Below are 12,591 nucleotides of genomic sequence, written 5' to 3'. Positions count from 1 at the left end.
GCTCTGGGACAATCAGCTGAGGTTGCAGGGAAGGCTAATGTCCACGCCCAGTTTTGTGGTGTGTGCCTGTTATTTGAAGCACTTCCGTCACACTGGGTTGTCTGGGGCAGCTCTGGGCTATGGGGATGGCGATGGGCAGGAGTGTTTCCTGTCCACCAGGATGGTGGCTGTGAGCGGACACCCCCCTTTTCTTGGGAAGTTGTGGTGTTTAGTGAATTTTCTCAGCCACTGGATTATTGCCTTTTGTCTCAGAGCTCTCTTAGTTCTGCTCTTGACTTGACGTGCCCAAATTGCAATTCTTTGAAGCTTTCTGTATTGGGCTTCTTAGAGTAATTGTTTTAGAAAAAGAAAAAAGGATTAAAAAAAAAAAAATGGCCCTCCTCAGAGATCTAATTGGTTATTGAAATGCTAATAGACAAAGCAACCAGGGCCATTAAGGAAAGTTCCACAGGGTAGAGAGATCAGCTTTTCTTCGGGATTTGCATATACGCCTCAAGGCCTGAGCTCCGCCCTTCCCCTTTCTGTGTTCACCAGAACTCCAAAAATCGTCTGCTTTTATTTTGGAGTTTTTCGTGTTATTTTTTTTTTTTCTATGCCTGTCTCCTCTCTGCTGGGCTGGCTGCTCTCAGATTCTCTGGTGTCTGGTCTCAGTCTATCTATGGTTGGAGTTTGAATCAGTAGAATGAGTTTCCGAGAAGGGCTACCACTGCAGTTCTCCCTTCTCCTTCCCGGAGCTGACAGCCCCTCCTCCCACGGGACTGAGCCTGACAGGGAGGGGCACGGGTCCCCTGGCCGCAAAAACTTACAGATTTCGCTGATCTCAGCAGTTCGACATTTTCATGAGTGTTGTATGAAGTATGCCCAAAGACAGATTGCTCTGTGTTGTCCAGTCCCCGCAGTTCCTAGCTTTTTACCTACTTTCCTGGAGGAGTAACTAAAACTTACAGCTCACCAGTCTGCCATCTTGCCCCGCCTCCTCTAGTATTTCTTTTTGATTTGTAGAGTTTCATCTTTCTCCTTACATTATCCATATGTTTATGCATGTTGTCTAATTTTTCCATTAGGCCCCTTACCATATTAGTCATAGTTAATTTAAATTATTTGTTTGATAATTCCAAAACATGTGTCATATCTAATATTGTTCTTATTCTTGCTTTGTCTCTTTCATATGTTCTTTTTTTCCTAGGCTTTTAACATGACTTGTAATTTTTTGTTCTTGTTGGAAGCTGGAAATGATGTATCAAGCAACAGGAACTGATATAAATAGGCCTTAGTTTGAGGTTTTATTTAATTAGGCTAGGAGTTGGATTGTATTTAATGTTTGCTCTAGCTGTGGGTGCCAGAGGCTTCAGATTCCTCTGGCATTCTCTTTTTGTGTCTCCTGTAGTCTTTGGACTTCCCCAAGTACTTCTCCCTAGATAAAGTCTGTTATTTTGCAGTTCTTTCCACTGCAATCCACTATTATTACAATGAAACCCTGTTGGTGTGGTGGGAAGGGGAAGGGGAGGAGAAGCATTCTTAATTGCATGATTAAATCTCATTCTTTTAATTGGCCTGTGTCCCCGGGCTGTGATTTTCACAAGAAAGTTAGCTTTCTTTCTCCACCTTGGGTGACATTGCAAGCCTAGGAGGGATTGCATTCAAAGAAATGCTTTCCCTTATATGGACTGTGGCTCTGGTACAGACTTTTTCTCTGAAGAGTAAGCTTTTGTTATGAAGAATGCTCTGTGCATATATCACATGGTCAGAACCATGAGGAAATCTTTCTTGACCCTTCACCAGGATGACCTGGCGAGGCCACTGGAGATAAAAAAACACGAAAGTAAGTGGACCCCTAAAGCTGTAGCCCCCCCATAGTTTCTCTCTCTTAAGCTAGTCCATGATCAGCTTCCAACATTCATGTAAAGCATGATTCAAGTGTCCCTGTCAGTTTATGCCCCCAGCAACTTCTCTTCCAGGTAAGTATATCTTGGTGGTGACTTTCTGGATTCACTTTTCCTTCTTGATTTCATGGTTGTGGTTTTTCTCCAAACTCAGTTCTCTGATGGGTCTAAGAAAGAGCACAGTTTGTCAGTTTTTACAGCTTTTCCTTGGTTAAGATAGGAGTGACAACTTCCAAACTCTATATATGTTAGAACTGAAACCAGAAGTCCCAGCTGTGCCTTTTTTCCTCCTCTAGTTCTGGAAATTCAATTATATGCATATCCCATTGTTTGCTATTGTCTCGAAGCACTTGGGGACAATGTTTTTATTTTCCTTTAATATTATTTGTGATTTCATTTTTTCTCTTTCATATCAATTTGGATATTTTCTCCTGATATATTTTCAAGTTCACTGATTCTTTCCTTTGCTCTCTCTAGCCCACTGATAAGCTTGTCACAGGGTTTCTTCATCTTTAATATTTTATTTTTCATTTCTAGCACTTCTGTTTGATTCCCTTTTTATAGTTTCTTTCTGTCTTTAAAATTCCCTATCTTGTCATAAATGTTGCTCGTATTTAAGGTTTAATGTGAATGTACCTGAAATTAAGTGCATTATCAAAATTGGTAAGAGTGCATACTGTTAGACATTATTTTTTTCTTAAAATAGTCTTATTTAAGATTTAGTCTTTTAATGGCAAATTTACCAATAGAAAGATTTTTAAAATGAAATAATATTTATAAAGAAAATAAACATTAGACTAGTCTTGGCGATCTGTGGAGAAGCTATTTTATGAAGATTTTGGAGGGGCAACAGCTATGTATCTCCTCTTAGCATTTTCCAGGGAAACTTGGTCATTTCCACTCAGTAGAGACAGATTTTTATAGTTAAAAAAAAAAAAAAAGTGGTGAAAATTTTCTGCCTTTAGGGCAATTCTAAACATGTTTTAATGTGCCTCAGCTGGAAATTTCTATCTTTTGCCAAATTAAATGATCATTTTCTCCCTGCAAAAATTGTTTTTTATGCTGGAAATGGTTTGGGAGTAAAGTATATTTGAAAACTTTGCCAAGCACTTTCAAATTTTCACTGTTTGGCATAAAAATGCTACTGTTTAATGTCTGCTTTATCTACCAATGTGAGAATCCCTATGAAGGAAAAAAAATGTAAGAGATAATCATACACCATATGTTGAATGGTTGACTTTTCAAGAAAACACACTTTAACTTGTAGTAGGGAATATGCTTCTTTCCTGATAATCTTTAAAGGTTTCCTTTCCTCTCCTCTCTCAGTGGAATAAAAAAGTATTTTGAGAATACTATCTGTCAAAGACTTAACTTAAATAGATTTTAATTATGCTGCATTTTCTATTTAGACAAATAACAGCAGACTCACTACTAAGTGTTAAATAGGTTTAGATGTGGTTTCTTTACAGATTTTTTTCCTGATTTATTCTGCAATTAAAAATGTAATATTTTAACATTATGAAACTCTCAATTTTTAAATAAATTCTTTACTAAAAAATAGAGTTTTAAAGATTGCCTCATATATGACGAGCTTTCAGTGACATATCTAGTGTATTTGAAGGTGGTCATTTCTGCTTAACAGGGAAAGATTCTTATGGTAAGAAAAAAAAATGAGAACATACCGACTGCATGAAGGGAAATTACTACACTGACTGGTTTTTAATAGTGTCTCAAAGGAAGCAGAGCACAGGCAGGCATTTCATGAGTGTTTGGGAATTTGGCACAAGTGGACTTTTCAATGTAAAGACTTGATTATGCTTGGGTAAGGTTTATGACATGATAATTTAGAATGGTGGACATAGAGAGGAGAAGACTGTTAAGGTTGAGGAATCCAAAGCCAGCCTTGAAGAATAGTGTCATTTCTTTCTTTTTTTTTTTTTTAAGAAACATTTTCTCTTATCCATACTTGAAAAAGAGCCTCATTGCAAATTAAATGAAAATATCTCATAAATGAAGCATCAATCTTTTTTTTTGACAAATGGAAGCTATTGAACATCACAGAGATTTTTACAAACTTAACCAGTCAACTAAAAATGTAATTTACATTTCAGTCTCTCTTTTTAGGTGTCACATATATATCTTTATTTATCGTATACTTATGGATGTCACAAAAATAGAAATTGATCATTTTCATCAGAATAGTCACAAAAGTAATGAAATACTCATTCATGGATCTTAATGAAAGAGACCAAATATCTCTGCTCATGCATGTCTCTACCTTTTAGTTTGATTTAATAGCAATGAGCCAAATATTTTGAATAACTTGCTAGTTAAACTGCTTCTATTTGTTTTACTGGTTTTATTTATTTATTTTTTATTTTTTGGAAAGAGAAAAAAAAACACAAAGGACTCTAAACTGGCAAAAATAGCATAGCTTCTTAGCCTTCGGAGAAAATACTAGGATACCACTTTGAATGTGCTTCTGATAACCATCCTGCACAAACTGGAAGTCCATATACGATATGGGGATATTCATTTATAACTTCAATCATAACGTTCTTATAAATAGCATAAAAGGAAATCTCTTACTAATTTTTACAAGGAATAGGGAAACTGATAGCTTAAATTTTTCATGTTAAAAGGCTCATTTGCAACAAAAAATAAAGTAAATGGAAGAAAAATAATTTATGCAGGGAACTGCTAATCAAGCTGTTTTGCTTCTGGGCCTAATTGTATTTACCTACAATTGATATTTGATGTCAGCAGATGTTATATCGTCAACATAAGCAATAGTTACCCAACAAAAAAGATTATGAAGAAAAGCGAACTCTAAGATTAAAAATCTCAATCCAAATACAAAATATTAATTTATTTCACTCAAGTTTAGCATAATCACTTTTTAGTCATTTGGGTTACAGATGTAATATATCAGCTTGATGCTATCTTGTCTACAAGTCTCTTTACATTTATCTGCTAAACAGAGACAGTAAGGAAATTGGAGCCTTTGTAATGGTTACTCACCTCTTCTTCTGCCTTGCAGGCATCCTTACTGACTATAAAAAGGTGACCATGTCTCCAAAGAAAGGTGTGTGACACCTGAATTCCAAAGGCTGGTGTAAACCCTTGAATAATGTACCCACCATTAGATCTTTGCCAGTTAGGTGTAGAAAAATTAGCTTATCCTTCAAAACTCAGCAACATAATCCATGGTTGGAGAAAAAAGTGTACATGTATTTATTTATGTATATTTTATTATATTCATCCAGGAGATGTTAATATTAGATGTCCTCAAGTGAATATCAGAAATATTTGATTTAGGAAAAAATGTGAACATATAAAGGAGTTTTATATTGAAATAAAATTTCAATGAAGTGATTGTTATGAATAATAAGCATATCATCATAGATATTCCTTATGTATGTAAATATATATCAATATGAAATATAAATATATTTTATGGATAATTCATATCCATATATTGCAAACACAAAATCATGAACCAGTCCATATTTTTAACTGCATAAATCACATTTATTCGTTACTTCCCTTTTCACTCTGTGTGAAAATGCACCTCTTTCCCTATTATACTGGTACTTCTGACCTTCTTTTCTTGTTCTACTTTTCCTTTCTCCATAGCAGTTAATATTATCTAATCTGCTAAATAACTTGTTTATTATGTCTGTTGATTATTATCTAATTCCCACTCTAATTTAAGCTCTGTGAAAGTAGGAATCTTGGTTTTGTCCACTGATATATCCCAAGTGCCTATTACAGAGCTTTGTATGTATAAAGCAGTTGCTCAATAAATGAAGGAATGAATATGTCACAAATACTATGTGTATGTACATATTTATGTGCATTGTGTATGTGGACATAAATATGCTCAGATGTGTGTTTTTGTGTTCAGATTTTAAATTATAATTTCCACATTTCTTTTCCCTAATTTTTCTCTTTTGGTGTTTAAGCTATCCTTTGGCCTGTCATTTAAATAGACCACAGAATTCAAAATGCTTAAAGTAATTCAAAAGTTGAGCTTAGTTGCCGAATGTTCTCTCTTCAGAATTCTAAGCTGTATACTTTATCAAACAAAATGCTTGGAAAAATAGTCTTCTCTGTTTTCTTAACTGAGTTGCTTTCACAGTTTTCTGAGTTTGGTTTTTCAGTATTTCTTCCAAATAAAATGAAATGAGAAAGCTACTTCTAAGATAAATGAGATAATCTGGGTTCTATCCAAGTCTTCAAATGAAATGGTCACAGTGACTCAGTAGAATCATCAAAGCAAACAGCTCAGGTGAGTTTGAGTTAAATGCAAACGCTACCATTGCAGAGCAACAGAAAATTATTCTACACAAACATGTTGTAAGCTGGCAAATCAGAAGTCGAGAAGGCTCATACTGTCATATTTCCATCATCAAAGGCAAACCAGTTGGGTTGCCACACCCTATTAACCCATACCTGTTGATTTAACAGTATCTTGAATTGTCTTATGAAAGGAACACTTTAATTCTCTGTTCAAACAATCAGGTCTCTGCTCATAGTGTTCCTTCTGAGAGACATCTAAATAATACCCTTAATAGCATTTTTAATGCCTGTTGGCATTTGTATTCATTTTGTGTTTTTGATTAGTGTCTTTGCTCAGGCCTCATACTCATTTATCAAATATAGTAGAATATAAGCTCCACAAATATAAAAACTTTTTATATTTTGTTCACCCCTGTTTTACCTAGTGTCTAGAAAAATATGCCTTAGAAAGCTGTTAAGCAATGAATAAGTGCAAATGACTAGCACGAGGAGGGGGCCATTACTTCTAATGGACATTTGGTTGTTACCTCTAACCCCCTTTTTTAATTTCTAGTCCCTCTCCATGGAACACTGACGATCCCCTGTACTGAGCATTTAAAATAATAAATCTGTTTTCTGAAAAGCTTGTTTACATTTACTAGAAACATCTCAAAAAGAAAAAGCAATGGAATTCTATCAGGTTTATTGCATTCATATGTTTAAGAACTCAACAGATGATTTCATAACTACATGCTTAGTCCTTAGAAATTACCTTATTTTTGAGTTATTTTGTTTTGAATGTTAATATGAAAACCAAAAATATTTGATAAATGAGTATGAGGCCTGAGCAAATGGATGAATGGAGAAGACTAGGAGATGCAGGCCTTTGGAGGTGAGGTAGGAAAATATCAAAAATCCCAAAAAGTCAATTTTGGACTTAAGTTTGAGATGTCCCTTAGGGATGCAGTTAGTTATGTTAGTAGGCAGGTGGATATATACACCCGGAGATAAGGAGATAGATCTTAGCTGAATGTGTAAATTTAGGAATTATGTTTGAGGATCCTGGCTCCTGGCCAAAAACCTAGATGTGCTCTTTCAGGACCTACCATAGGCAATTAAAAGGTTTTACCTGGCAGGCTTCACGGAGGAAGATGCCCTCCCCACACCAGATTTGGTGCACAGCCAGTGCATGGTGATCTCTGAAGGGAGTTGCAGCCATGGACTCAGGCCCTTTTGGCCAGTCATGCTCTTATGCGTAACTACATTCATAGCCCAGCTGCCTCCATTTGGAGGCTTTTCTATGACGGGCTCAAAATCTAGACTTTCTTTAGGTGCCTCTGCTGAAACCTCCTGACTGGGGAGTGAAGGGGAAGAACTTGAAGACCATTTTCTCCATTCTGATGCAGTAAGTTCCCACTCCTAGCCCCTTCTCCCTGGCTCCCAGGTCTATAACACTGCAGTAACCCTTTGTTTGATTCCCCACAATGAGACGTCTCCTGCATCTGTATTGATCCATCTGATCCTTGTCTGGTGACATTTCCATGAAGGAAAACAGAGCAGAGAGGTGGGGGGGTTGGTGCTTTTTCCAGTTTAGCCTCTTGCTTATGCTATCACAGATTAAAGGCTTGAGTGTTACTTTCATTCTGGCTTATTGTCTTAACCAGCTACTTTTGACACCAGGCAGCTCAGTTCCTTACTAAACTCAGCTCAGTTCTTGACAATTATCATATAGACATTTAAAGCCTTAAGAAAGGAAGAGAATGTGAGTAAAAAGAAGACATCTGAGGATTGATCCCTGAGGCCCTCCAACATTAAGCAGTTGAAGTGATTGGATTTACCAAGAAAGGAATCTGAGAAGTAGAGGTCAGAGATAGAGAAAAACAAAACAAAACAAAACAAGTAAGCAGCTGAGATGTCCTAACAGATGAATTCAGAAAGAGATTTGAAATGTGGAAATTGAAATGCTGAAATTGAAAGATACTGTTTTTAATTATTTTGGAAGTTATTTTATAAATTATTTTTAGTTCTATCTTTTTTCTTCATGAAAGCAACAATTATAGAAACATTTAAAAAGAGAGGAAAAATTAATTCACACTGAAGCTTAGTAAGACAAATAAGACCAGAGATTTTTTGTTCCTTAATTTCTTTCTTCCTTCAAATAAATATTGAACTGAGATTTTAGATATAGATTTTATCAAGTTATTCATTTTCCATTAATTCATTAGTATTAATAAACATTATTTATTACCTATTGAGTACCATTTAAAAAATGATCCATAAGTGAATAAGCTGCAGTTCTAAACCTTCTCTTATTGGCAGGTATTCAGATTTTATCTTTCAATCAAGAAATATTTTTTGAGAGCCAATTTGTGCAGAAACATTATAGAGAAGGATTATATTTAAAGAAAAAGATGTACAGTTAAGTATACAACTATGAAATTAGAATTTATTGATCTTTTTTATATAGCAGACACTATTCTGAGTAATTTACATCTAATACCATATATAATATTTGTCACACCTGATCAGATAGATGTTATTTTGATGTGTGGAAGAACTTGGAGATATTTGAAAACTTCCAATAATTTGTGTTAATATGTCAGTAGCCTACCTTACGGCATGGGGTACTATTAGGAGACAGGTTTGGGATAAAAGCTGAGGACAGTCCACAAAGTGCTCATATGCTATCTGAAAAAGATTCTGAAGATAACAAGAAACCACCTAGGGCCTTTAGAAATTGGAGTGACATTGAACAGTTTCATGATTTATAAGCAAATTACTCCATAAATGAGACTAAAGACAAGAAGGCTAAGTCAGAGGTGTTTGCAGTGATCAACACAAGGGATTAAGCAGGCATAATAAAAGCCTTCTTTATCTGAGCTCAGAATGATTTCTCCAAAGTGTAATAACTGGATAAAAGAAGATGAATATTAGACTAAAACTTGACTACTGTAATTATTTTCCAAAATCTTTGATAAGTTTGGAGTGCATAATTTTGGCTATTCAAGGCTCCTTCAAGTTCCATATGAATTTTGATGATCAGTATTTCCATTTCTACGAAAACTGGCTCCTGGAAGTTTGATAGGGATTGTGTTTAATCTGTGGATTTCTTTTGGTAGTATTGACATCCAAAGAATATTAAATCTTCCAATCCATGAACATGGGATATCTTTTAGTTTATTTAGGTCTTCTTTAATTTCAGCAATGTTTTGTAGTTTTCAGTGTACAACTCTTTAACATAGCATCCTTGGTTAAATGTATTCTTATATACTTTATTCTTTAACAATTGTATTGTAAATTGAATTGTGTTTTTAATTTCCTCTTTGGATTAGTATATAGAAACACAATTGATTTTTACTCATAGAGATAGTTTTATGTCTTTCTTTCCAATTTGGATGTCTTTTATTTCTTTTTCTTGCCTACTTGCCCTGGCTAGAACTTCTAGTACAATATTGAATAGCAGTGGCAAAAGTGGGCATCCTTGTCATTTCACTGATCTTAGGGGGAAAGTTTTCCATCTTTGACCGTTCAGTATGTTGTTGTCTGTGGATTTTTTTTTTACAAATATATTTTATTGTGTTGAGAAAGTTCCCCTCTACTCTTAATTTTCTGTGTGTTTTTATCAAGAAAAGGTGTTGGTTTTTGTTAAATGCCTTTTCTTCATTTATTGAAACATGCATGCATTTATTTTCCATTCTTTCTATTTACTATTTATGGCATATTATCTTGGTTGATTTTTACTTGGTCATGGTTATGTAATCTTTTTAATATGTTGTTGAATTCAGTTTGCTAATATTTTGTTAAATATTTTTGCATCTATAGCACAAGGGAAATTGGTCTGTAATTTTATTTTCTTGTGATTTCTTTATCAGGTTTTCGTATCGGGGTGATGTCCGAGAGAATGATCCACACGCACTTGAAAAGAGTGAGTATTCTGCTGTTGTTAGGTAATGTGTCCTAAATATGTGTGTTGGATCTAGTTGGTTTATAGTTTTGTTCAAGGTCTTTATTTACTTGTTGATCTCCTATCTAGACATTTTATCCTATATCAAAAGTTATATAAGAAAATCTCCAACTATAATTTTATAACTCTTCAGATCTGTCTAGGCTTGCTATATATATTTTGGGGCCCTGCTGTTAAGTGCACATATGTTTCTAATTGTTATATGTTCTTGTTGATATATAATGCTCTACTGTGGGAATTCTGCGGATGAAAAACATGTAAACTCTGCTTCTGCTTCAGCATCCATATAGGCAGACTACCTTTGTCTAAACTCCTATCAAAGACGATGGGAATGCCTTACTTTGCTATGCTATGTTCTTGCATGTAGTACATTCGACTCCCAAGGCCAAGCTTATCTGTTGTCTACTTGCCTGTCGATTTTTTGTGTCATAAAGGTCAAAACGTCCTGCCTCCCCTCCTGCCTGCCTAAACAGCCTTACGAGCCAGCATATCTCCCCCCCGAAAATCTAGTGTGGTTTCTTGTCCAGCAGTAACCACGGTGAATCAATGAATTACTTGAGACAAAAGTCAAGAGAGGTGAGAGTGAGAACAACTCAAGAGAGAGTGTCCTCCCAAACAATTCTCATCTCAGTTTTTATTGAGATTTTTCTTTTTCTTATTACAGCTTTTGCCTTATAGTCTATTCTGTATGATGTTAGTGTAGCCACCCCAGATCTCTTTCAGATACTACTTTCATGGAATGTTTTCTCCATCCTTTCAGTTTAAACTTATTTATGTCTTTAGATCTAAGATGAGTCTCTTGTAAATAGTAATTAGGTGGCTCATGCTTCTTTATCCATTCTTCCAATCTTTCTTTTTTGATTGGAGAGTTTAATCCATTTATTTATCTCATAATTTTTGAACAAATAACAGATAATAACATACAGGAAAACAGTAGAAATAGAAATAGAAGAAAGCAGTAGTTAAACCTAGAATTGGTTGTTCCTCGTCTTTTTCATGAGTGAGTGTGTGGAGGTGTAGCTATTTTAGTGTTCCTGTCCCTCTTCCCATGACTGGTGAAGTCTGCCTTGTATCTTTGCCTGGTGTTTTTGGGAAACTGTTCTCCATAGCTCTCTCACATTTCTGTATATCTTGTGAATAGAGGAAATCCTGACCTTTTTTTACTGCACTGTCTTTTCAAGATTTTTGAATCGTGAACAACTTTGGAGGATAAGGTTAATGTCTTCCTCTGGAGCAGAGGGAAGACTGTTTTCTCTCTAGGGTAATAAAGATAAAGTTTCCTTCCAGGGCAGAAGTCAGGTAAGCTTGCTTGCAAATTATAAAACCTTCAAGTATCCTAAGCTCAGTGTTCCTCTCCTGTAATGCTACCCTCTGCATGTGCAGGCATTGCCTATGCCCTCCTCAAACATAACATGTTTCTCTATGGAAGCTGACACTCAGGGAACTGATAACAGGAAATGATGATTCTCTGGCTATCACTATTGCTGTAAAAATTAAAATGTCCTTTGTCTCTGACCCAGGATCCTCAGGTCATTCTTCCAACTTTTATGAAGCTGAGGCAGGCTACCTTTTTAGCTTGCAAGAAGGGTAAAATCTCAGAACATTCTCAGTTCTTGGCAATCTTGGGTGGGTGTTTCCTGCCACTCTTCTGGTGGGCTTTGACCTCCGCTTGGTATCAGTGTAGGACCCTGGTCCAAAACCATTCTATGTCCCTCCCCCAGAGGTACAGGGCCAAACCCTTTGCAAGACCTCATCTGTGTCCTGGGAGAGAGTTTCCTCCTCCTTAGTCAGGGATTTCCTTCTACTACCCCTCCCTCAGAGTCTTAAGGTCTCTCCTTTTAGGAAAGAAGGATACAGAGAAGAGGGCTGGGCTCATGCCTGTACCCCACAGATGCTAATCACCAGAATCACCAGTGCTACTGAGAGAGGATTTCCCTTGTGTTCTGCTCCATGCTCAAGTCTTCCTTCTGAGCACCTGGTAGAGGTCCATGAAAAAAATCTTGTACGTGGACCCTTCCCGTGTGTTTAGGGACCATAACTATTCCATACTAACATGTGAGCCCACTCATATCTTTTAAGGATTCATTACAATTTTTGATGATTTCTTTTTTGCCAACTTTTATGGGGATCAGCTCTTTCTCTCATGTTCCAATTAAGGTGAGATAATTTTTGTATCCTGCCTCTGCTTGGGTGGATTTATTCATCTTTGGAACTTGATTTACTTGGTTGTTTTGAGGACTCAGCTCTCTAATGAGTTCAACTACAGTTGTGATTTTATGGATTTCTCCTTGTTAGGTTTGGAACAATGTTCTTTGCAGCTTGATGGAAGTGGAATAGTGTCTAATTCATTCACTTAACAACTATTTTCCAAGTTCTAATAAAGGCCCTGCTGTTATACTAAGCCATGTAATGGCACCAAATGTACAAATCATGGTGGATGAGTAGTATTCTTCTCCCCATCAA

General features: G+C 35.9%; 1 long non-coding RNA gene across 3 annotated transcripts in view; it reads left to right on the top strand.

Annotated features, from left to right (window-relative positions):
- The window catches only part of LOC119539331, a 749,444-nt gene that overhangs the window by 647,512 nt on the left and 89,341 nt on the right, over window positions 1-12,591 (top strand). For 2 of the 3 annotated variants that reach the window (XR_005217844.1, XR_005217843.1), the window contains exon 6: window positions 10,037-10,089. This is a non-coding gene — a long non-coding RNA (uncharacterized LOC119539331). Of the gene's footprint in view, window positions 1-7,495; window positions 7,570-10,036; window positions 10,090-12,591 lie in introns of all 3 variants that reach the window. The other variant, XR_005217845.1, reaches the window with a different exon arrangement.

This window comes from Choloepus didactylus, chromosome 7 (genome assembly GCF_015220235.1).
Source record: "Choloepus didactylus isolate mChoDid1 chromosome 7, mChoDid1.pri, whole genome shotgun sequence".
In the NCBI taxonomy this organism is placed as follows: Eukaryota; Metazoa; Chordata; class Mammalia; order Pilosa; family Megalonychidae; genus Choloepus; species Choloepus didactylus.
This window is presented reverse-complemented; position numbering and strand designations above follow the sequence as displayed.